The sequence below is a fragment of the Coenobita brevimanus genome, chromosome 72, assembly GCF_032717465.1.
Source record: "Coenobita brevimanus isolate Jiangsu-jjx chromosome 72, ASM3271746v2, whole genome shotgun sequence".
In the NCBI taxonomy this organism is placed as follows: domain Eukaryota; kingdom Metazoa; phylum Arthropoda; class Malacostraca; order Decapoda; family Coenobitidae; genus Coenobita; species Coenobita brevimanus.
In genome coordinates this window covers 5,009,220-5,033,647 of record NC_137025.1, presented here as the reverse complement: position 1 = coordinate 5,033,647, position 24,428 = coordinate 5,009,220, and positions in this window count along the sequence as shown.

Below are 24,428 nucleotides of genomic sequence, written 5' to 3'. Positions count from 1 at the left end.
TACCACATAAGGTTATCCAACAAATCGCACACACACACACACACACACACACACACACACACACACACACACACATTCCACAAGCATCCAACAAATATACATTCCAAAGGTACATAAACATCCACAGAATGCACAGCCGTCAAATGCATAAGTAAACACAACTGCTGTACTACCTTGTCAGCTATTCATCGACCTACGGTATCTGTCGTCCCGCCTTCTGTTGACTAATCAATCTACCGCTCTATCTACCTATCTGGTTATATTCTTGTGATGCAGAGACGATGCCAACGACTGAAAGCGTGCAAAACCTTTTCCTTCTAAAGAAAACAGAACCAAACAGGAAGCTGAAATAAAGATCCGTTCACATCAATTTGTATAAAAGATTGCAGGTAGGCCTATTAGGCAGAGGGAGAAGACTAATAAAAACTGTACAAGTATGACTGAGAATACTGGTCCCAATTAAGTAACAACCACTACTCTAGCCTCTCAAATCTGATGTCTTACCTAGTTTACTCTTGCAACTTCTAACGATTTTCTTCAACTTGGAAAGGGAAGTAAATGAGAGTTACGGTACATCCAATCCATCCAGCTCGTAAATACAATACCGTTGTTATCTTGGCATTATCCTTTAATAACTATTATTTAGCATTTCTCCCTACTGCAACATTAATTTTTGGATTTCCCATCTCACTTTCAGGTTTCCACTTTATGCATCAGCTTTCATAACTTCATGACTCTTCAGTCACTATATGCAACATTTTTCCCGCTTCAGTTATTCATCATAACCCTATTTACTTCTAATAAATGGGGTGTGTAAGGTTCAGAAAAAGTGTATAATGTACGTACACTTTCAACAATGTACCCAGTAATAAAGGTAACACATCCGTTTGCTCATCACTGACGCCGTCGATATTACATAAAGTTAATGTGTAAACAGTTCTTTAATAACCACAGCAAAACCTGACCTCCTTAACTTGCAACCACCAAGCTAAAATTTCCAGAACAACTTTTAATATCTGCAAAAAAGGGGATAATATCATTAGAAAAAAAGAGGGAAATTCAAAATCTGTGAATGGAACTAAAACTATCAACCAATATACGGGGCAAATGATACCATGCCTAACTATAATAAACTGATACGGTAAATTAAGAGTAATTGGATTCTAGTCATGTTTTTCCTGCCATTTGTTACAGTGGCTAAAAATGGCCCAGACTATTTTTAGCTTAGGGTAATTCTCGGACGATGTTCATATTACAACCAGATTATACTCAGTCTTCTTTTTATGAAAATAATTTTTGTGAAGTGCAACAAAACAAAAATAAACAAATTCTTCCAGTGGTCTCCATGAATACCAAAGAAAGCCTGCAACTTCAACACAATAAGAGGGAACAAACAAAAATACACCTAATTCTCAATCCTGTCTTAAAATCAAAAGAGGATTACTGAAAGGCGGACATATAAACAATCCGATATGTAACGTTTGTCAGTAGTAACCTAGCCTACTGTTGCATAATATTAGCAGTATTCTACAACACTTCCACTTTCTAAGTAACCACGGCCATATTAGGCTCGGTTACTTTAATACAATTTGACTGGGGGTATGAGTAGGGGAAGACAACGGGAAAATGTGAATGCCAAATTTGCTCGCACGATTAAAAAAAAAAAAAATGCTGTGGTGAATGGACAGTGAATGTACAGTACAGTACGGTCTATCGGATACTAATGCTTCTATATTCTATGATCTTGACTTTAAACCCTTCACCACGCTGACGTATGTTTGGTTTAATTCTCACTACCTCCACACAACTGCATTTACCGAATTTTCGAAAGTGAAATGAGGTAGAGCCTTCATTAACTCCTTCACTTCTAGATATCCTTCCAATGTTGAATGAAATCATCTGGAGACAGCCTTGAAAAATTTAAATAAACGTCTTCGGTCTGAAGGTAACAAGTATGGTACCCCGAAAAACCAGCTAGTCAATCCTTCCAACAAACCACACGCGCTTTATCCTCCTCAGTACTACGCTGGTCTAACTTATTATCCCCTTATTCTACTGATTTTACTGCTCAACACACTTCTTTGTACACGTCCTTGCTTACCCTGCACCATGACCACGTTTCTCCTGATTATTAGCAAAGATTACCACGGTAATCGAAGCACAAAACATGCACACAAAACTAGTACAGCAATTTCCGCGAAGGGGGAAAAGCAGCATTGGTCTTTTGGTCCCTAGAGTGGGATGAGATAATGGCAAGCCCCGCCCACCTCCTCTCTCACTGGCTAACACAAATACTTTGTTTACATGGCTGAGATTATTTGTATCTGGGGAAAATAGTCATAATTAGTCAAACTATACTTCCAATATTCACTGCGGAAGCAAAAATTAATGACGTCGTCGTGGTGAAATGGCTAACACTCAACATAATTATATCCTTTGGCTGCTACAGTATTTGGATATTTTACTCAAGCTAGTGAAACAACTTTGTTTAGCGAAGCGATGCGATATGCGAGTAACTGAAGGATTAAAATATGCACGCATCACTGTACACATAACACTTGTACACGAGTAATAAAAAAGTCATGCATACCTACGAACAAAAAACACCCTTAGTTGAATAAATATTGTTTTGGGGACAACATTGCTAATCGTTTAAACCCGATGGCTACCATTTAAACCCGATGACGGACGTACAGCATATTCTTCATTCTTCCAATTTGCTGACGATTTCACTAAGGTCCTCTAGTACTGATGGGGTTAATTAAGACTGGCAAACCCTTCCAGTAAGAAAAAAAATTGTGTAGATGGCAAGATTAAATTATAAAATCAAAAACTATGCCCAACAGATGAAGTTTGTTGTTTTTTCCTAGTACTTCCTAGCATTTTATTCCAGGAAACCCCACATTATTCTATTTAACTAAACCATAGGTGCCGATTATACTGTTCTTAACCCTCTCACTGCCATTACAACTCTGGTATTATATTCCAGCTAACGCTAGACAATTTCATTCAGCTGAGAGCATGTCATAAGACAGTGTTAATTATTCCTTCCCTACAATTTCCCGGTTTTGTTGATATTCACTTTCATATGGCTATAACTCTTCCAATAATTTCGATATCTAGCCTGACGCAGTCTTCATTAATGACCATAATGTTGCAATAAAAGCAACAAACCTAATTCTAAACCACATTTCTGGATTATGATCTAAACTTGAAACAAGATTCTGGAAACAAAAAGATTATATAAATAATCAGGAAAAGAAAATGCTAAGCTTCTGTCAACGCCATTATTCTGCAACAATCACTTTAACCCAAGCAATACTGGTAAATTTTTACAAGTTGCGAATGCACCCCCCAAGCTGTGCAGTATATTTTTCTGAACCTAATCTAACCTAACCTAACCTGTTGCAGCGGAATGCCTACCTTAGTTAGGTATCATACTATGCGTTTAAGGTGGTAATATCCCTAAACCGCATATTGGCAACTTATAAAATAATACCGCAATGTTGTTTAATCATAATAGGATAGGTTACTGTGGGAATAGATAAGGGAAAACAAGTTACTGGGAAAACGATAATGTAAAATTTGCTTAGGCAGTCAAAACAATGATGATGGGGTGAAATAAGTGACTGCCGGAAACTACTACCTCTGTAGACTACTTATAATCTTAACTTTAAATCCTTTCACTATGAAGACGTATTCGTTTAATTTATTCTCGGCATTTCCAGACGACATGTTGCATCGGCAACACTTTTCCGAACTACCATAGAGAGATTACAAAGTCTTGCTCGTACACTACTGGATGTCAAGTTAAACATCGTCTAGGACAGCAATAACTAAATGTAAATATGTCCTGAAGCTGATGGTAAAAATGACAATTTTGTGATAGTAAGCTTGCACCGTACGCCGAAAAACCAGTGTATCAAAACATCCCAGCACCGAGCACGGACATTATCACACGCGCATTGTCCACATTCGTATTACGCTTGTCTAACTTAATACACCCATTTTGTACTATTCAGCTTACTCCCGAAATATCCGTCCTCACTTACCTTTCATTTTTGCCGCATTTCTTCTGATGGTTAAGGAAGATTATTGCGATTACGAAAGCACAACACAAGCAAACATCACTCACGCATTGGTTGCCTTTGCGGGTAGCAGCATAGGTCCCTAGAGTGGGATGAGATAATGGTAAGCTCCGCCCACCTGCCATTTGATTGGCTGATCGAATTCTTTACATAGCTGAAAATTTAGTTAAGGAAAATTCGGTCATGTATAGCCAAATTATAATACTAGAGATAGGTGGATTTAGATATTTATTGATGTGCAATAGATATATTATCGGCTGATACATTTATAAAATTAAGCAGTCCATCTTACGTTTGATGTACAGTGCTAATCTCGCATGCAGGATCAAGAGAATTCTCTTGATGTAGCTACCATCAGTCAAGCTTTCGAGACAGATTTATCACCACCACGATGATGGACTCCCTTTTTCACCCATGCTGCCTTCAGTCAGTTTTAACTTATAAGGGGTGAAGAGGTTAATGAAGGTTACATCTAACCTATACAGTTCGAAGTGTCTCGCACGGTAAACAGAGTCGTCTGAAGACAGCAAATTAACAATATATCATGTCAGTGAATGTGTCGAAGGTAGAAAGAAGTAGATTTAGCCCAATATACAACTACAACTCCCACAACTATGCTAAATTGTATGAGGTGACAAGTCAAGAGAAACAGAGCTTACAAAATTCTTAAACAGTAGCTTAGTGAGCGATCTGAAACTGCTAAGCGGTTACATGTTTTGTATGCATCATTATTACTAAGACATATTGAGTTTAATATACATTAAGACGAAACCTGTGACATCCGTTTTAATCGTGCAAATAAGTCTTCATGACTACTTGTTTAATCGTTGCAGCATTTCAGCGCTGTTTATTCCTACTGCTATACATGCATTAATTTTATTTTTGTAATTATTAATGATCTTCAGAGAGAGAGAGAGAGTACAAGTTGTTGTAGTGCTGTTGCAAATTTTTAATTTTATTTTTTATTTCCACAGCTTTTTTTTTTTTTTTTTTTTTGCTTTTTGTTGTTGCTCATAACATCAGTAACAGGGAAGTAATAATGATGATGGTTGTATGACCCATTTTACCGGGAATTGTGTTACTATTTTCAACAAGTTGTGTGTTTCCTGGTATATTTCTGGATCCTGCCCATCGTAGTTACAATAGTGTGAATAGCATATGAGGAATAACAACATTAACAACAGCAACAATAACAACAATAACAATAACAACAATGATAATATGGAAGCAAAAAAAATTACCTTCTGCCACTCACTTGGCCTACCCATTAACCCGCGTACCCGGAAGTAAACTACATTATTTATACTCACGTTTCTCCTACTTTTGTGGCTGGGAATTGTTCACTGGCTGAAAGATGGAGCGAGAGGATGAGGAAGATTTGAGAATTCTGTGCAAGGACGAAACTGGGATGTTTTGCCGAGCTGGGATGGATTAACATTGGGGCTATACAAGGATGGTTTGGATTTTCGTTTGTCCCCACTGACCGAACTTTGGAATGACCCGATGTGATGATGATGATGATGATGATGATGATGATGACGATGACGATGATGATGATAATGATAGCTATGAGGAGGAAAATGGAAATGATAATAATAATAACAATGTAAGAATGCCAGTCAAACGAAAGTGATGATGACATTGATGATGGTGATGATGATGATGATGATGACACAAATGCACAGACCACATTGACCTTTGGGTTCCAATGAAGTGATATTAATACACAGTTATACTACATTCACAGACGTAAAAGAAAAGGATAACACTGCAGAAAGGCTCTCCCCCACCCACCAAACCTCCAACAATTGTATGTACAGGAAAACTGAGAGGAGCAGTACATTGCCGTGTGAAAATACTTGAAGCAAACTTTATGGGAAAGGAAGAAAGAAGTAATTAGAAGGAAAAATCCGATCATGCAATTGTAAAATGTAGCAAAAATTATTCGACTGAACATTTTTGTATATATCTGATGGAGAGAGAGAGAGAGAGAGAGAGAGAGAGAGAGAGAGAGAGAGAGATGAAAGGAGTCAAAAAGGGCGGTGAAAAGTAAAGAAATGGATGGAGTGACAGAAAGAGGGGGTGAGTGGGGAGGGGAGGGAAGAGAGGGAGGGGAAGGGAGAGGTGGGGAGAATTTGGCACCTCTGTACTCACTCTGGTAAAAGTTTCCCTCTCCTCCCTCTCCCCCATTCCTCTCCTCCCCTCCCCTTCTCTACCTTCACCTCTCACCCTCCTTTCCCATCTCACAGCCTCCACTCCCCTTGTCACCCCTTTCCCCTCCACCCTTTCCCTCTCACTCCCTCTCTGTTTTCCTCGGTCTTTCATTCACCTTCCTTTCCATCTCTCTCTCTCTCTCTCTCTCTCTCTCTCTCTCTCTCTCTCTCTCTCTCTCTCTCTCTCAACCCCTACCACCCTTTCTCATTCATTTCCCTCCATCCTTTCCCTCTCCCCTCCTCACCGTTTCCCCTCCCTCCTCTCCCCCCTGCCTTCCATCCCTCATTTTTCCTCTCCTTCCCCTTCCATTTTCTTCTCAACCCCTTCTTTTCTCTTCCCCCTCCTCCTCGCCTCACCCCTCCACCTCTCTTCCTTTTCCCTCTTCATTTCCTCCTTTTCCCTCCTCATTTCGTCTGTTTTTCTCCTCTTTACCCCCTTTCCTTCTTCCCCTCTCCTCCCTCCCCATTTCTCCTCCCTACTTTCACTTCCCACCCCCTTTCTTTCCTCCTCTCCTCTTCCTTCCTTCTTTTTCCCCTCTTCCCCCTGTCCCTTCTCCTTTCCCTTTCCAACCCTCTCGCTCCTCTCCTCTTCCTTCCCTGCTTTTCTCCCTCCGTTCTCCACATATAGTTCCCTCTCTTCCCCTACCCCTCTCACTCTATTTCCCCCTTTTTCCTTTCCCTTTCAAAGTTCTCTCCTCCTTTCCCCTTTCCCTCCCTACCTCCGTTTCCCCCTCCCGTCTCCCCTTGCCTTGGTTATCTGTCCCTTTATCTCCCCCTTCCTTTGTTTTCCCCTTTTCCTCTTTTCTTCCCCTTCCTGCTTCCATCTCCCCTGCTCTTCCTCTCCCTATTCCTAATGCCTGTTCCTCCCCCTCCTTTTTTCTCTTCCTCCTTCCTAATTCTCGTTCCAGCCCTCTTCTCCCTCACCTCTTTCCATTTTCCCCTTTCATCTCCCCTACCGCGATTTCCCTTCTCATCCTCTCCCTTTTCCGTTCTCTCCCCCTTCTCCTTCCGCCCCTCCTCTGGTTTCCTCTTCCCTCACTCTGGCACCACAACACCGAGGTGAATGAACGGAGAGGGGAAATAAAATCGAAGTATGACTAACCCGTGATATGACTCACTATTGACATTATTTACTCTGCTTCTCGTTTTACACCTTACTGCAAATCAGGTGGTCCGTGGTTACCTGAAATAGTCTGATAGGAAAATTTAATATAAGCGTATTTTTTTAACTTAACCCCTTCTACCTGGCGACTAGTTATTATTTTTTGTTTTGATTTGCCTTATCTTGTTACCTCCAGGCGATCCTAAGCTCTAGAAAAAGAATTTGTTGTGAAAAGGTTAGAAACTATCTCGACCTACCCTTTCACCACCACCAGCGAAGGAGATAAAACTGTCATTATCTTTATTACTGCCGCTGAGTTTGTATGCATGTATGTATGTACTGTATACGTATTTAGCCTACATATGCACCAAAACTCCGAACCCTGAAAAATGTTTCCTGTTTGGACCCGACTGATGTCCTCGAAGGGGTAATAGGGAGCTTCCTGAAATGTTGGTAGGGAGATGTGTGGGGGTTTGCACACACACACACACACACACACACACACACACACACACACACACACACACACTTGAAATTTGTCGGTGTGTGTGTGTGTGTGTGTGTGTGTGTGTGTGTGTGTGTGTGTGTGTGAGAAAGAGAGAGAGAGAGAGAGAGACTCCTCTGTCACTACTGCTTTCATTATTTTACAGGCCCTAAAAACAATCACAATGAAACTCCTGTTTATCGGCGCCCTGGTCTGTATCTTTCTTGCTGCCCGAAACTTAAAAACTGTCCCTTTGAGAGCCCCGCCAAGTTGCGTGTACAGAGATAATGCTGAGGTATAATTTTGTCTCCTTCTGTCAGTCGTTCAAGTGTACCCTTTAAAAACCAATACCGTGATCTCTCTCTCTCTCTCTCTCTCACCCAGAAATGACCCAGTGCACTATTTAAAACTATAAGCAGATGACAGTAATACTTCTTTTTGTTCGAAAGATAGCTAGATAGACAGATGGGCAGGTAGACAGATATTTATATTCCTGTTATCGCTGTTCAGATTATTTTATTCGACTTAAGGGTGACTTTTCGAGCTGTGGAAGTTAGATGTAGCCCTTAATAACTTCTTTAAATATCTGGCTCTCCAGTTTAGATAAAAAAATGTCTGGAAGCAGCATGAAGAAAACGTAAAATGCGTCATACGATTGAAGGGGTTGATTGTGGTACATTTAATGAGTGGATGATAGCATAGTTCATTTCACTTGGTATCGTACTCTAATGACAGTTCTACATTCGTGCTTTTTTCTACCTCTTTCTGAATCTTACAAGCTCCTTCTATAAAAAAGTGAAAAAATGGATTATAAAGAGGATGATGATGATGACGAATATGATGGTGATAACAAACTCGACGACGATGGCTATGATGATGATGATGATATACAAAGGTAAACACATCTGCTGCGTAACAGAACACAAGGTCAAGTGACAGGAAGCTACAAGGAATGAGAGTGACAGGAAGACTTAATTGATTTCTGAGAACTGGCTTTGGCTAAGTGATGAGGACATTTCTATTTACACACATATCGACAATATGTTTCTCTGAGATTAGCAACACCATTTCCACTGTCAGTAGTTAAACATTGTACTGAAGCGTTAAGTTTGGGTCACTGAATCATTTACAAGTTTGGGTCACTGAATCATTTACAAGTTTGGGGTTACGAATGTATGAAACGTAATTCTGACTGATTTTATTATTACCGATAGGCAAGCTTTTTGTGGTGTCTGGATTCTCTGGTGGTCTAGTTGATTAAGACGCTCCACCTGAATGAGACCCGTAAAGGTTTACATCCAGGGGAACGTGGGGGTGGGGGTTACTGTTCACATAATGGGTACTCTGGCAAGTGAGGTTGGCTGCCCTCGCTTTAAATGTAGAGACTAAATAGCCTAGCCAAGGGTTCCTACGCTTTCAGTGGAGAAATAAACGAACTGGACGATGGATAGATAAATCAGCAGGCATACTGTAGTCTACATAACGATATTGTATGCACAGGAGGAGGGGGTATATTAAGGTGAATGTATTAAGATGTGACTAAAATGCCATCAAGGTATCCGTCATGAACCTCTGGACCCTCATACGTTCATGATGACCTGTTCTGCACACAGCCAATGTTCTGGGTTTCTCCTGCCCACGTGACTGACAAAGAAAACATTCAAACACTCTCCCTTACAAAAGCACTCTACCGTCGACCGGCCTCGTACAGAAGAGTCGCAATCACACCTAAACGTAAAGCCAGCTAATGCTAGTTTAGTCATTTTCCGGGATAAAGTTTGGCCGCTTTCCTTGTTGAGTCTCGGTATAACATATTTCTTGGTCTGGTGCCTAATGGTGACGACTAACAGCTACTTTACTTCATGTCAAGTTGCGAAAAACAAGAGCGGCAAGTAAAGAATATCATGAGGGAACTGGCCACTTGCGAGTTTCGTCCCACAAGGAAGGTGAAAATATCTATACTGATAATGTTCGTTGTATTTACACAAATCGTGTTTAGAATGGAAAAAATATTGTGTGAAAATAGTTGTAACATAATATCAAGTACTTGCTGAACAATGTTTTGCTTCGTTCTAGCCTTTAATATAGAAGATAATAAGTACTTTCTCAAACTCTGTGAAGAGATTCACGGTCTTCGATATAGTAAGTTTCTTACATAGTCAGTCGAAGCATAACACTGTTCAGCAAGTACCTGATATCGCCAAAGTTAATTTCACACCATACTTTTCACTTTCAAACGTCATTTGTGCTAACGCTATGAAAATTATCGACATTTTCAACTTCCTTCTAACCCAAAACTCTTAAATGGTCGGGACAATTCTAGTATTCTATTACCCGTAATGCCATACAATTTACCCAGCTGAAAGTGAGCACAGAAGCCTGAGAGTGTTAATTCCATCCGCGCGCCCCTCACGACCACCACCACCCTACTTGCCCTCACCACAAAAACTAATCATTTGCCAGTAGCAGGGACAAAAACATACCCAGGTGGTGATACGACCCGCGGCCACACACCCTCAACCTTACATTCTCAGGGGCTGGGTGTGCTGAACCGACTCTGCTTGCTACATCCCTGCGAAGCTGATAATTCCATACTTGAGATTTATTTATTTATTTATTTATTTATTTATTTATTTATTTTTAGTTATCATGCGCTGAGGGATCATCGAATAAAATACTTCCAAACAGGGTAAAGGCAAAGGCTTTTCGTTTCATCAGTTCACATCTCTCTCTCTCTCTCTCTCTCTCTCTCTCTCTCTCTCTCTCTCTCACTTTTTTTCCTCTTCTCCCCTCCTCCCTTCCACTTTCCTTCACTTCTCTCACCCCAATTTCTCTCCTATCCCCCTTTCCCCCTCTTCTCTCCCCCCTCCCCCCAACAACCCCACCCAGCTTCCTTGCCAACAGTTCAGCCAGACGCAACTCACCCCTCCTCCTTCCTCTCCCCCTTCCCCCTTCCCTACCTCTCCCTCTCCTTCTTCCCCTCCTCCCTCCCTCCTTTCCCTCACCCTTCCCTTCCCTTCTCACCCTCTCCTCCCTGTCATTACTCCTCCCCTTCCCCCCTCCCATTCCCTCCCTCCTTAACTTATCCCCAGCCAAACTGACATCACTGGCAGGTAGAGGTGTGTGTGTGTGTGTGTGTGTGTGTGTGTGTGTGTGTGTGTGTGTGTGTGTGTGTGTGTGATGGGGGTGCGTCTGTATGTGCATGTGGACCTACAGTTGGCTGTGTATGTATGAGTGTGTTTACATACTCATGACTGTGTGCGTATGTGGAGACCGTCTGAGCATTTTTCACCAATATCTTTTGTAATTTATTCTCTTCACGACGAAATGGTCTGGCGGTAGAATAAACAAGAGAGAGAGAGAGAGAGAGAGAGAGAGAGAGAGATTCTGTATAATCCAGGGCAACTCTAAAGAAGCATAGAAGTAATTTAATCGACACATAATGACGATACAAAAATACAGCAAGAAAAATCAATATCGTAATATCCTGCACACTACAGTAGACATCTACTCTACTAACTCCTTTATTGCTGCGAACATTTTTATTTATTTTTCCCGGCAAACACAGATTTTTCTTTCAGCTGTGGACAATCCTTACCAAACCTGAAGCACAGCTGTTTATTTATTTATTTATTTATTTATTTACTTATTTACTTTTTTAGCTAAAGTAGGCAAGAGGTAAGATATTAGTGTGTCTTTTAAGCTCACGATTAATTACGAAGAGCTTTCCATTACTGCATCGCCACTAGGTATCTGTAAAGCTCAATGGCTGTGTACCTCAGTTTCCAATAGTATATGTCTAGAAAAATATGTGATATTTTGAAACACTGGTGACTTCAAGAGAGGGCTTCCTGTATAAGATTCTAAGAGTGTGTGGGTGGTGTGGATGTGGATGGGGGTGTGGAGGGATGGGTATGAGTGTGATGTAGGTGGTGGGGAGGGGTGTGTGTGGGTGTGGTAGTAGTATGCTCGTGTTGGTAGTATGGGTAAGGGGTGGTGTGGTTGTGCGGGAGGTATCACTGGTGTGGTGGTGGTATGGGTGTGAGGGTGGTGTGACTGTGGTGGAGAGTGCATAGGTGTGTGAGTGGTATGGGTATGGGTGTGGTGGTAGTGGAGTACAAGGGTAGGGGACGTGGTGAACTCGCGGCCCTGGTGGTGGAAATGGGTTGTTATTGTTGTTGTTATTATTTTCCCAGGCTTATCTGGACCTTAACCTGATGGCAACAGTCTGGAGCTGCTTTTTTCCTGCAACCCTCCCTCTTCCTTTCGGGGGTTAGGGAGACAGATAAGGTGCGTTCGCATTATGGCCAAAGGGTAAAGTCAGAGGAGGGTTAGGAGGAGGATAGGACAGATTAGGACAGATTACATATATATATATATATATATATATATATATATATATATATATATATATATATATATATGTGTGTGTGTGTGTGTGTGTGTGTGTGTGTACTGCACATTTGGCGGGCACACAGGTAAACCTTTAGGTAGGTCTGAGATACTTAGTGAACGAGGGAAAGTGACGCACCAGGTATCCAGACGATTGATGAGGAGAATCACCTGACAGGATCCCAGTACCAGGGTGACATGATCAGGAGAGGCAAGAGGGTATAGTTTATAACAATCCACAGGACCACAGTAACGATAATAATAAGAGAGGTGTTAATATTAGAACACCTTCAACTCCAGAAGAGTGCCAACACCAGGAGAGTACCAGAAAGATTCAACAATGGTGTCAACACTGCAACAGTCCCCACACCAGAACAATGCCAAAAAGAGCCAACAACAGTGCCACTCAGAGGTGTGACAGTTACACTAACACAGACACACTACGTTTTTTAGTACAGACTGCCCATTTTATAAGTAAAGATGGGGTTCAAATCATAGCAACTCTTTTCATACAAATCATCCTGTAAAATGAGTGAAACTTGCCACTTAGTTCGTGGGTTGCGGTGGAGTTTTGAAATGCTATTTTTCTGTAATTTACTGTGGAACATAAAACACACCATAAAAAAAAATAACGAAGACTGACTATATTTATATTATCTCAACTACTGTCAGGGGGAAATTATACAGATATAATCAGATAATTAAATAAATAAAAATATCTACAATAAACCATCAACGCCATCGGCTCAATCCTTTTTCACACTGAGAAATGAGGAACATATAAATAATTAATCCTTATTCGTCATCGTCCAGACTTCCTTTCCCATCATCAAGAAAATAAATATAAGAACTGATTAACTCTTTCAAATGATTCAGTATGTCGTTTTCATTTTCTTACAATTTCCAGACGATATTATTCACCTCTAGGCAGATTTTCGGACTGGAAGAGTTAAATTTAGTTTTAATTAATCCCACTGTAAGGCCTATGAGAGATCTCCCTTAAACTGTATCAAATCGCTTGCTCGGTGTGTGTCACCCCCTGTCAAAAAAAAAAAAAAAAAAAGTGCGTCCTCTGGATGAGACGGTTGATAAAAAAAAAATAAACAGGATAAATCATAATTATACAACTTTCAAAATATGCACAACAATCAGTATGAAAAGGTATATAAATCCATAAATCAGATAAATAAAAAAAGGCAAATTAATCGATGAGCACAACAGATGCCATTTAATTAACACTTGCGCAAGACCCACCTCCTTCCATAACACCGTGAAAGGGGATGAAAAAAATAAAATAGACATGGTGAACAAAGGAATCGGCAGGATGGGCTGGAAAATTGGAGGGCGGTGGGGCTGAGACAGGAAAGTATACACTGTGAATGGATGTTATGTGATTCAGTGCCTTGAGTGAGATGATGCATTATATCAAAATATCCTCCAAGAATGAACGTGTCGGTGAGAGAGGGATAAAGAAATGAGTGGACAAAGAAACGGGTGGATGAGCTGCCACTGTGATGGTGAACTTGAAGGGGCCATGGGAATATAACCTGTGAAACTAGGTGTTGTGGGATTTTGTAGAATAATTGATTTGAACGAAGTGAAGGTTTGTTTCACAGTTCTTTTCCTGCAACAACAATATCAGCTCACGTTGCTCTCATTTGCCTGATTCTGTGATGCCAGTAATATAGCGACAGTGACATGAACAGTGCCACCGGAAGCTTGGAAAGACTGAAAGGCAGTGATTGGAGGCCATATTCTTTGAAGGGTCTCTGCCACCTATCCCTTAGTCACTGATCTGGCATTGCACACTTTCGTATACCCTTATGTATTAATTATATCTTTTTAATATTAGGATAGTTTGCATGAATATCAGGAATGACAATCTTAATGTGAAGTAAGGACGAGGTGCTACAGTGCCTCCTATGCAGTGAAATGATAGAGGAAGTGTCTGGGCATGGGGGATAAACTGTGCCATGAAGACAGTGCCAGTGGTGACAGGACAGTGCCACCACCAGTGCCAGGACAGCGCCAACACTTAACGCTCCATTAGTGCCACAGTGCCACCATCAGTGCCATAAGTGCCACCGCCAGTGCCAGACAGTTGACATTACGCAGTGCCGCACAGACTGGGAATAGATGCCAGTGTTTACTCCCGGAGCACCTGTGTACATACCTGGTCCTGCCTCACCCTGCCTCACCTTGCTTCATTCTATCACATCCTGCCTCATTGTATCGCACCCAGCCTCACTCTTTCACACTCTGCCTCACTTTAGTACACCCTGCCTCACTTTGCCTTACCCAGCCTCATTTTATATCACCCTCGCTCACCTTGCCTCATTCTGTCACACCTCTCCTCACCCTGCCTCACCCTCCTTCACCTGCCCCTCTCTGTCACATCCTGCCTCACCCTGACTCACCTTTCCTCACTCTGTCATATTCTGCCTCACCATGACTCATCCTGCCTCAGTGTGTCACCCCCTGTTTCACTCTATCACACCCTGCCTCACATTATCTCATCCTTGCACACCTTGACTAACCATTCCTCACCTTGTCTAATCCTGCCATACCCTGCCAAACCCTATTTCACTTGTCCTTATTCTGTCAGCCTTCATTTCGCGCTGCCTTACCCTGCCACACCCTTCTACACCCTGCCGCATCCTGTCTCACCCTTCTACACACTGCCTCAGCTTTCCACACCTCATCCTTCCACACCCTACCTCACCCTGCCACACCTTGACCCACCCCGCCACACTCTGCCACACCCGACTCATCCTGCCTTACCTTTCCACGCCATATTTCACCTTGCCAAACCCTGGTTTACCTAGTCTCACTTTTCCTCATCCTGACGCTGTGAGGATATGTTCTATATATATTGCATGTATATCCAGTAAGTGTGTTGTGTGTAATATGTATTTTGTTGTTTGGAAATGTATACATATAAGGTGAGAATTTTCATTGACACTTTAGTTTGACTTGTCGTTTGATTGGCTGGCTCGTCACTTCAAATCGAGATTCGATCGGTTTATACATACTAACTTTCGCTTTGTGGTGGGTGGGCCAGTTCGTCTTCTCACAAGCACCGACTAGATCAGACATAAGTCTGTGGTAAAATGTTTGTATGAACAGTGTTACATTTACAAATAATTATTTGATATAACAGAAAGCGTCAATACTTGTATGTTCTGGTTACTGTTTTGATGTCCGGGTTCTAGGACCCTACTTCAGTCGAAGGCCGGACAGAGAGGTGTCCAACGGTTTCAGTGAGTGGCTGATCCTGGGTTGTCTCCGTCACCTAACTACAGTGGCCGACATTAAACCATCTTTTTTTCCCATCTACCTGGCTGTGGTTCATCTCCCAGCTACAGGAGTATCACTACGGTATTCAATGTCCCATATTAGAGTGTCCAGGGTGCCAGTGTAGTCTGAGATACGTGCACCTACGAGACTGAGACGATCCCACCACTACAGCTTCGGCGAATCTACCACAACGCAGCTGGCCACCTTGTTGTATATATATTGTACAGGACTGTGGGTAAAAGTGTTGGTGGAAATTAGCTGGTGTTATTCACAGGTCTAATTATTGTGTTATGAAATTTTTCCTAGGGCCTCATTTGCGCTCCACTATCCAAAGACATCCCAAAATAAGAACCAGGTATTTACAGACACATCCTGCCACATCTTACCACACCCAGCCACATCTTACCACACCCCGCCACATTTGTCCTCAGTCTATTGCACCTTACTTCATACTGCCTCACCCTGCCTCACTTTCCTCACCTTGCTGTACCCTGCCTCAGCTTGCTTCTCTCTGCCGCACTCCACCCACTTCTTCCTTGCTAACTTAAATCATCTACCATTCCTCACTTTCTGCACCTGTCATATGCGTTCTCTCTCTCTCTCTCTCTCTCTCTCTCTCTCTCTCTCTCTCGAAGGACGACGAGACATATAATACGAGTACGTATATGAATATTTACCTCAATCCCATAAAAATAAAAACTCACGCCTTAATATATAAATCAATCCTGCAGACAAAAATTCGAAATCTTATACGTACAAATATCCACCTCTGTAAATCACAAAATCCAGCCGTATAAAAAAAAAATCTACCCAAAATTTATCTATCCCATTTATCTATCAGGTGAAATTTACGACTGAGTGTGACCAGCAAGTAGATCGAGACCAAATATCATCGTCTACCCCTCCAAATCCCATCAACACAGTCCGAACGAACGATTTTGGCATTGAACACTGTGGGTAGATGGATTAATGGAGGTTTCAGTGGGGTTCAGTCTGTGTTTTTGAGCTGTAGGGGAGATGAGAGGAAAGAGGTGAAGTGTGGCGACTGAGAGAGAGAGAGAGAGAGAGAGAGAGAGGTAAAAAGTAGGGTACACGAACGAGACGAGGGAAGGAGGGACAAATCTAAGGGGAAAGAAAGTGATAAAGGGGGAGAGAAGGGAGAAGGGAAGAGGGATCAAGAGTAAGGAGGAAAAAAAGGTATTGGAGAGAGAGAGAGAGAGAGAGAGAGAGAGAGAGAGAGAGAGAGAGAGAGAGAGAGAGAGAGAGAGAGAGAGAGATTAAAGACTGTAGGTTCATAGCATTTTTTCTGAAACATTAATTTTGCATAAAAGACGCTATTTTCTTGTATGTTATCTTTATCATATTTTTATAACAAACGCTACGTAATACAAATGAAAGGAATATTAATGTTTCGTATGTAGAATTAACACACAGAATGCCAGGTAAACACACACACACACACACACACACACACACACACACACACACACACACACACACACACGAGAACTTAGCAAAAAAGTGACAAAACACAGGTGCACAGAAGAATTATGTGAGCACGTGAGGAGTAAGAAAGGAAGACAAGGAGGAGGAGAGAGAAAGAGAGAGAGAGAGAGAGAGGGGGGGGAGGATAAAAAGTAGGGTACATAATCGAGAAGAGTGGAGGAGGGATAAATCCGAGGGGAAGAAAGTGATACAGGGGGAGAAAAAAGGAGACGAGGGGAAGAGAGAGATCAGGAGAGTGTTATAAGGAGTTACATGAAGAAGTAGTACCTCAAGAGGTCTTACGATCTACACGACAGAAGCACTATGGATAAAGCTGTCAGGTACACGATGCTCCATTACAGTGGGAGAAAAGTATGGAAAAGGTGAAGGCTCTCCCCAGCTACCTGTCTCACCTGCAGCGGGGGCAAGGAAAAGGAAGTACACCTAACCCGTGGGAAAAGAGGCCTGACCAAGAAATTTTACAGTACAGGAGGGAACACTTAGCCCACCATGAACTGTTAAATCAAGGATCTGTTAATTAGGCCTGCCACTGTTGGTAGCCTATTCCCGATGTGTGTGTGTGTGTGTGTGTGTGTGTGTGTGTGTGTGTGTGTGTGTGTGTGTGTGTGAGGGGGGGGGAAGGGACGGAGAGGTGACAAGGAGGGCCAAGGGAGACAGACGGAGCGTGGAGGGAAAGGAGAGAAAGAGATAGAAGTGACGGGGAAGGAAGGAGGAGGGGAGGGAGGGACAAGAAGAGATAGAACTGAGAGAATGCCAGGGGAAAGGAGAGTATAGGAAGAGAGGTAGAGAGGAGAATAATAGTAATGGAAGGAGGGTGACATGAAGGGAAGGAGGGAAGGAGGGAGGGGGAACAATGAGTAAGGGAATGGGTGAGGAAGGGAAAAGGAATAGAATTAGATTTTTGCGTAGCAACTACACTGGAGAGTGCGCGTATAGAGCAGGAAGGGAGAAGAAATAGAATTATATTTTTGCGTATCAGCTACACTTGGGAGAGAAGGTTTGTATAACGCAGGGAACATGTACATCAGGAAACAGTGTACAATATATACGAGTATGGGAGGACGTGGTGGTCAATGTGGTTAGGGAAGTGGTCCACTGTCTGTAAAATGAGAGCGTTGGATCCTATAGGCTGGGGCAGGGATATATATATATATATATATATATATATATATATATATATATATATATATATATATATATATATATATATATATAAAGTAAACATGGCAATTGTTATAAAAAAAAGATGTACGTGTGTGTGTGTGTGTGTGTGTGTGTGTGTGTGTGAGAGAGAGAGAGAGAGAGAGAGAGAGAGAGAGAGAGAGAGAGAGGGGAGGAAGGGAGGGAACAGGAAAGATACAGGATGGGTGAAAGAGTGGAAGGGAGAGAGGGACTAAGGGTGGGAGAGACAGGGAGGGAGGGAAGGAGATGAGTGGGAAAGAGATGGAGGCAGGGTGGGAGAGAGACAAGCAGAGAGGGAGGATGAGAAAGAGAGATAGGGAGGGAGTGTGGTAGATGTGCTGGCAGTGTGGTAGGTGTGGTAGTGTTAATGTGGTAGGTGTGATGGCAGTGTGGTAGGTGTGGTGATGGTGGCAATGTGGTAGGTGTGGTGGCAGTTTGGTAGGTGTGGTGGCAGTGAGGTAGGTGTGGTAGTGCTAGTGAGGTGGATGTGATGGCAGTGTGGTAGGTGTGGTGGCAGTGTGATAGGTATGTTGGCAGTGTGGTAGGTGTGGTGGGAGTGTGGTAGGTGTGGAGGCAGCAGTGTGGTAGGTATGGTGGCAGCAGTGTGATTGGTGTGGTGGCAGCAGTGTGGTTGGTGTGGTGGCAGCAGTGTGGTTGATGTGGTGGCAGTGTGGTAGGTGTGGTGGCAGCAGTGTGGTAGGTGTGGTGGCAGTGTGGTAGGTGTGGTGGCAGTGTGGTAGGTTGCAGTGGGGACCTGAGATATTTTGGTCTGTGCCTCGACTCAAACCAAAATAAACACACGTACAACTCGACCTACCAGACTCCTTCACCTGAGCCCTCCATCCATCCTGACCATCCATCCTTCACCTCTTCCCTCCCTATCCTTCTATCCAGCCATCCTTTCTTCCATCCTTTACTTATATTCTCCCTACTCCTTAATTTTTTTCTTTCCATTCTTTCCTCCCTCATTCACCTACACCCTCCAATCCCTCCATCCTCCTCCTCGATTCTTCCCTCCATTCTGACCTACAGCCCTTTCTTTCCTTCCTCCTTCACTTGTAGCCGCCCTACTCCTCCATCTTTCCCCCATCCTGACCCTCCATATATTTCTCCATCCTTCACCTAAGACCTCCTTGAGACTCCATTTTCTTCTTATAGTCCCTTCTTCAGTCCTCTCTCTGGGCTCTCCTTCCATCCTAACCTTCCATTCTTCACCTGAGTCTTCCTTCCATCCTGTCCCTCTGTCCTCCCATCCATCCTTCCCTCTCTGCATCTCCATTCTATCGTACCCTTACTTCACATCTCGTGGCTTTGTGTGTGTGTGTGTGTGTGTGTGTGTGTGTGTGTGTGTGTGTGTGTGTGTGTGTGTGTGTGTGAGAGAGAGAGACAGCGTATAATATGTAAGAGTATTTTTATCCCATATGACACATAGTCTTACCTTTGATACACGCACTTTGCATTAGAGGTGTATCTCCATGTGTCCTTGCTCTCTACCTACATGCCAAGGGTAGAGACAGTTGACGTGAGAGAGAGAGAGAGAGAGAGAGAGAGAGGATCGTGTGTGTGTGTGTGTACGCAGAATGACAGCTACACAAATAAATAAACACATCCTCCTAAGTTAACCCCTTCACCACGGGAGGTCCTTCCTAACTGTAGAGTGGCAGCGAAGTATAGGAATTAATCTTGTTTATAGTTGTTTTAAATCGTCTGGGGTACCAATAAAAAAAAAGGGTAATTGAACTGAAAAGTAAAACTGTAGCCTAATTCATCTTGCTCAGTATTATAATTAAAAAATAAACTAACACTGACCTTATCATCTTTACTAATAATACCAGATCGAGCCCCAAATAATCGCTTACCTATTTTCTCATTAACTCTTTTACTAATCTGAACAAATTCGTCTCTAATTAGCCTGAATAAAATACCTAAGAGCGTCCGTAGTATCAAAAAGGTTAATGAGAAAATGTTTAACCTTATTACTGCTCAGAATCCACTCGGCTAAACTATATCGTCTTGTATTACCTGAATAAAATACCCAAGTTTATCCACAACAGAGAATTGACGTAAACAAGAGTTATTTTTTTTTTTTCCCCCACAGACTGCTCGGATTTTCTTAGGCGAACAACTTCGTGCTGTATTAACCTTTATTTTTTTCCACTTCATTCTTCCCATCTCCAGACAGTTTTATTCGGCTTTAATGAGTTATTCGAGTCTACCAAAGTGATTATTCTACGATGATCGGAATGTTCTGGAATTAGCCTAAAAAAAAAAAAAATCAGGATACTTAAACCACTTTTGTTCTAACCTGGCCTACAGTCGACCTCTCTCCATCTTGAATACTCAATTGTAAGTATGGGTTAACACTAGAAAATGATGGTGGTCACGAAGAAGTGCTACGAGAAAGACGTAGAGCTGTAGTATTGTCCTGTTCTGCTATTTAGCTATGTAAAATTGGCTGCTAAAGGACGAAAATCTGCGCCAAGTTAGAATAGAAGCAGTATAATTTTTAATCTTTCGACCGTTCAGATTTTCTCTCAGCTAAAAGAAAAAAAAAAAAAAAGTCTGATGCTTCCCTGAATAAGTAATTACACAAGTGCGTCCATAGCGAGAAGAAGAATAACAAAAACAGTTAATGATTAATAATTGCACAGCTGGCCAAATCTTGATGATCATCCCCTTTAATTATCCTCAGGTCATTACACAAGTGTTCAAAACATCTGAAACGGTTTGTGGTATTTTAAGCCAGGAAGTAGCACGATGTGTGTGTGTGTGTGTGTGTGTTTTGTTTCCATTAATACCAGGGACTTTTGCTTAGCTGATACGGTACGTCTGGCAGTGCATAATTTAACAACATCCATTTGTTTACATATTTTTTTACAGATTTACCGTTTCCACCAGACGATTTTATTCAGCTCTGGAGAGAGATTTCAAACTAAAGGAGTTAGATATAGCCTCCATCACTAGGGGTTTGGTCTAGGTTTAATAAAATTGTTTCGTTGCAGCAAGACTGAAAGAGTTAAGGACCGTGCTCTTAAAACTGAGGGCAGGAAAGCGTACTCTGTGCAAGCCACCAGTTTTTTACCACCATACACGGAACGCCTGTGATAGTAACTTTTGGTCAGTCTTCATTGCACATTACATAGTGCAGTCAGTACTAATACAAAGATGCCAGACATGTTCTATCGTTGTCTCGTGCTTCAGAAATTATAAAAAATAATTAGGGCCATGCCATCTCTTCGGGATGTAGTTGTAACCATACCTTTCAGACGTTAACGCTCTCAGGTTCCTACGACACACTCTAAGCATCAGCTGTCGTTAGCTGGAATAGGGTTCCTACCATGAAAAACTTAATGGCAACGTAACTAGCATTCTCAGGCTACTATGACCCACTCTCAGCTACGTAAAATAGTCTGTCGTTAGCCGCAATAGAGTACCAGACCATTACTACAGTCGTCCTTAAACAGTTGTCTTGGTATGCCGAGAATTTCCAAGCGTTCAATCGTGAGTGAATGGATATGTGGTCCACATTGCACGGTACTCATGAAAATCTGAAGAGCAAGGCTTAGATTAATGCCTATCGTCTGCATGAGGATCATTTAAGCCAAACAGTCAATTTTTAATGTCACAATCTTCCCCTAGAATGTGCCACACAACAATTGTATTTATATCTAGGTCTCCAATTGTGGTGAACACGGATAAGAATTAAGCTTACGTTTACTTTCTGTTCTTCTTAACTTGTGCCTCATCCTTTTCATTCAGATGACGTCTTCCTTATCTCTATTAAGCTAACACCAGAAGATCTTATTTGGTCCTAGTAATGAAATGATAATCTAAAGCCATACCTCACCCCTTTGGTTGGGAAATTCTCCTCTAACATAAATAAAATCGTTTGGAGATAGTAAGCATTAAATTTTAAATTTAACATTCCATTGCTTCAGTCTGTCCACCCTATCTTTGGTCGTCCGTGAGTGAGTGATGCTGCTGCTGCTGCTGCTGCTGATGATGATGACGATGATGATGATGAGTGTTCAAGGAGAATAGATATTTCGTTGCCGAACTGTTTATAAAATGCTAAGTTGTCCTGATAAAGAAATTTCCACGATGGGATACGAAAATAAGATGAGTAAAGATATCCAAGTATAAAATCTTTAACTGATCACTTTACTATAAACTGGTCTCTCCCAATCATAATAAAATAATCTAGCGGTAGCAAGAATCGAATTAAAAGGAAAAAAATAAAAGAATCATGTCGAAGAGATTAATGAAGATTAATATTCTCTCTCTCTCTCTCTCTCTCTCTCTGTTTACGCGTGAGTGAGGGGAAGGATGGAGTGATGGGCGTTCTGTGGTATAACATGTGGTTGTGTGGACATAACTGAACACACACACACACACACACACACACACACACACACACACACACACACACACACACATACACAATCTACACTACATATCCTAACCCCCCTCACAAACCCTAAACACAGCGCACACATTCTTCTCTCTTTCTCTCTCTCTCTCTCTCTCTCTCTCTCTCTCTCTCTGCCGACAGGTAAATCTAAGCATGAACACGACTACGGCATATAATCAGTCTATACCTAGTGTTATTTTATACCTAGAAGTAAAGGCATTCTATTATCGCTGCCAACCTCTCCGCAGACTTCCAGTATTGCTAAGAAATAACTTAAAAATCGGTCTTAGTAGGGCTAAGCCACAATAACATCTCTTCACGGTTAGGTCAAGTTCATTAGGTCGAGTCTGGATGGATTTTCTCTTCCAATTTTGAGAGATATGCGAACTTAGTACTGTGTTCATGAATTTCGAATACGAGAAGAAGAAAGACTAAGGGAAGAGAATACATGCTGAATGGAAAGCATAAAAATGAGAATGCTGAGATGAATGAGTAAAGTTTCACTGACAAACTGTGCTGTGGGTGAGTTTTGACATAAGAAATATTAGTGAGGTGATGTAAACAAATAGGTTGAGATGGTAAGGTATGGTGTGGGGAAGGGAGGAGATGACTGACTGAGGAGGGTTAAGGTGTGAATGTGGAGGTAGGAGTGTCTAGAGGCAGACCGAGGAAGATATGGGGTGAGATCCTGCGTGAAGATATTCAGGTTAGGAGAATGAGCAAGGAAATGGCTCAAGATCGTGACACATGGAGAGCCGCCATCGGGTAAAAAGACTTACACCTGTTACACCCTTTTTACTCTTACTTAGCCTTAGACTGCCATCTTTCCATCCTGAATACTGAACTGTAACGATAGATTAACATCAGAACATGGTGCTAATCACGAAGGAGTGCTTCAGAAAGGATGTAGTCAGTGATGCTTTTCTCTGCCACTGAGCTAGCCAAAATAAGTTGCAAAAGGACGAAATTCTGGGCTAAGTTACTGTGAAAACGATATAGCAGGGCAATGGCCTTTAAACGTACGAGTAAACATAATTATATGGATAATTTGCAGGTCCCCATTCGGTCCGCAGAGGTCTTGTGGCGTCTTGCTTCCGTTGACATGCTGTGATGTCGAAAAATTTAAGTTAGCACTACTTGGACGTTCTTGCATTTCGAAGCAGCCATACAAGCTAACTGTCACCCTTTAAAATATGTAAATAACTAGAATATGATGCTAGTCGGGAATAGGTGCTATGGAAAGGACGTAGCGAGGTGGTGTTGTCTTCTGCCACTGAGCTACGTAAAATATGCCGCAAAAGGACGAAAATCTGACCAAGTATAGCACATTCATACTTCTTAAGCTACTCAGATAGATTTTTAGCTTTTATAGAGACTGAATGAGTGAGTGGGTTACAATCAAAACCACAGTGACGATGATGTCCTACTTCTGTTTAACATTACATATAACTACCACCTTTGATATCATCCAGACGGAAAAAAAAAAAAAATTACTGACATACTGTATTTTGAAAAGTACCCCACAAGTTCACGATTTCCAGATACAATTTAACACATTATAGTAGGAATATGAGACGCCCGCCATCTCTCTCTCTCTGTAACTAACCTATGAGTCAATGACAAGGATAGAAAAGCAGGAAGGCTTTGTATATACTTACGTTTCTGGGTATCCTTGGGTATCCAGTTTCCAGGTAATCCTTCGTCAGTATCACTCACCACTAACACTTCCCGTAACTTTTCTAGCTTTCAACAT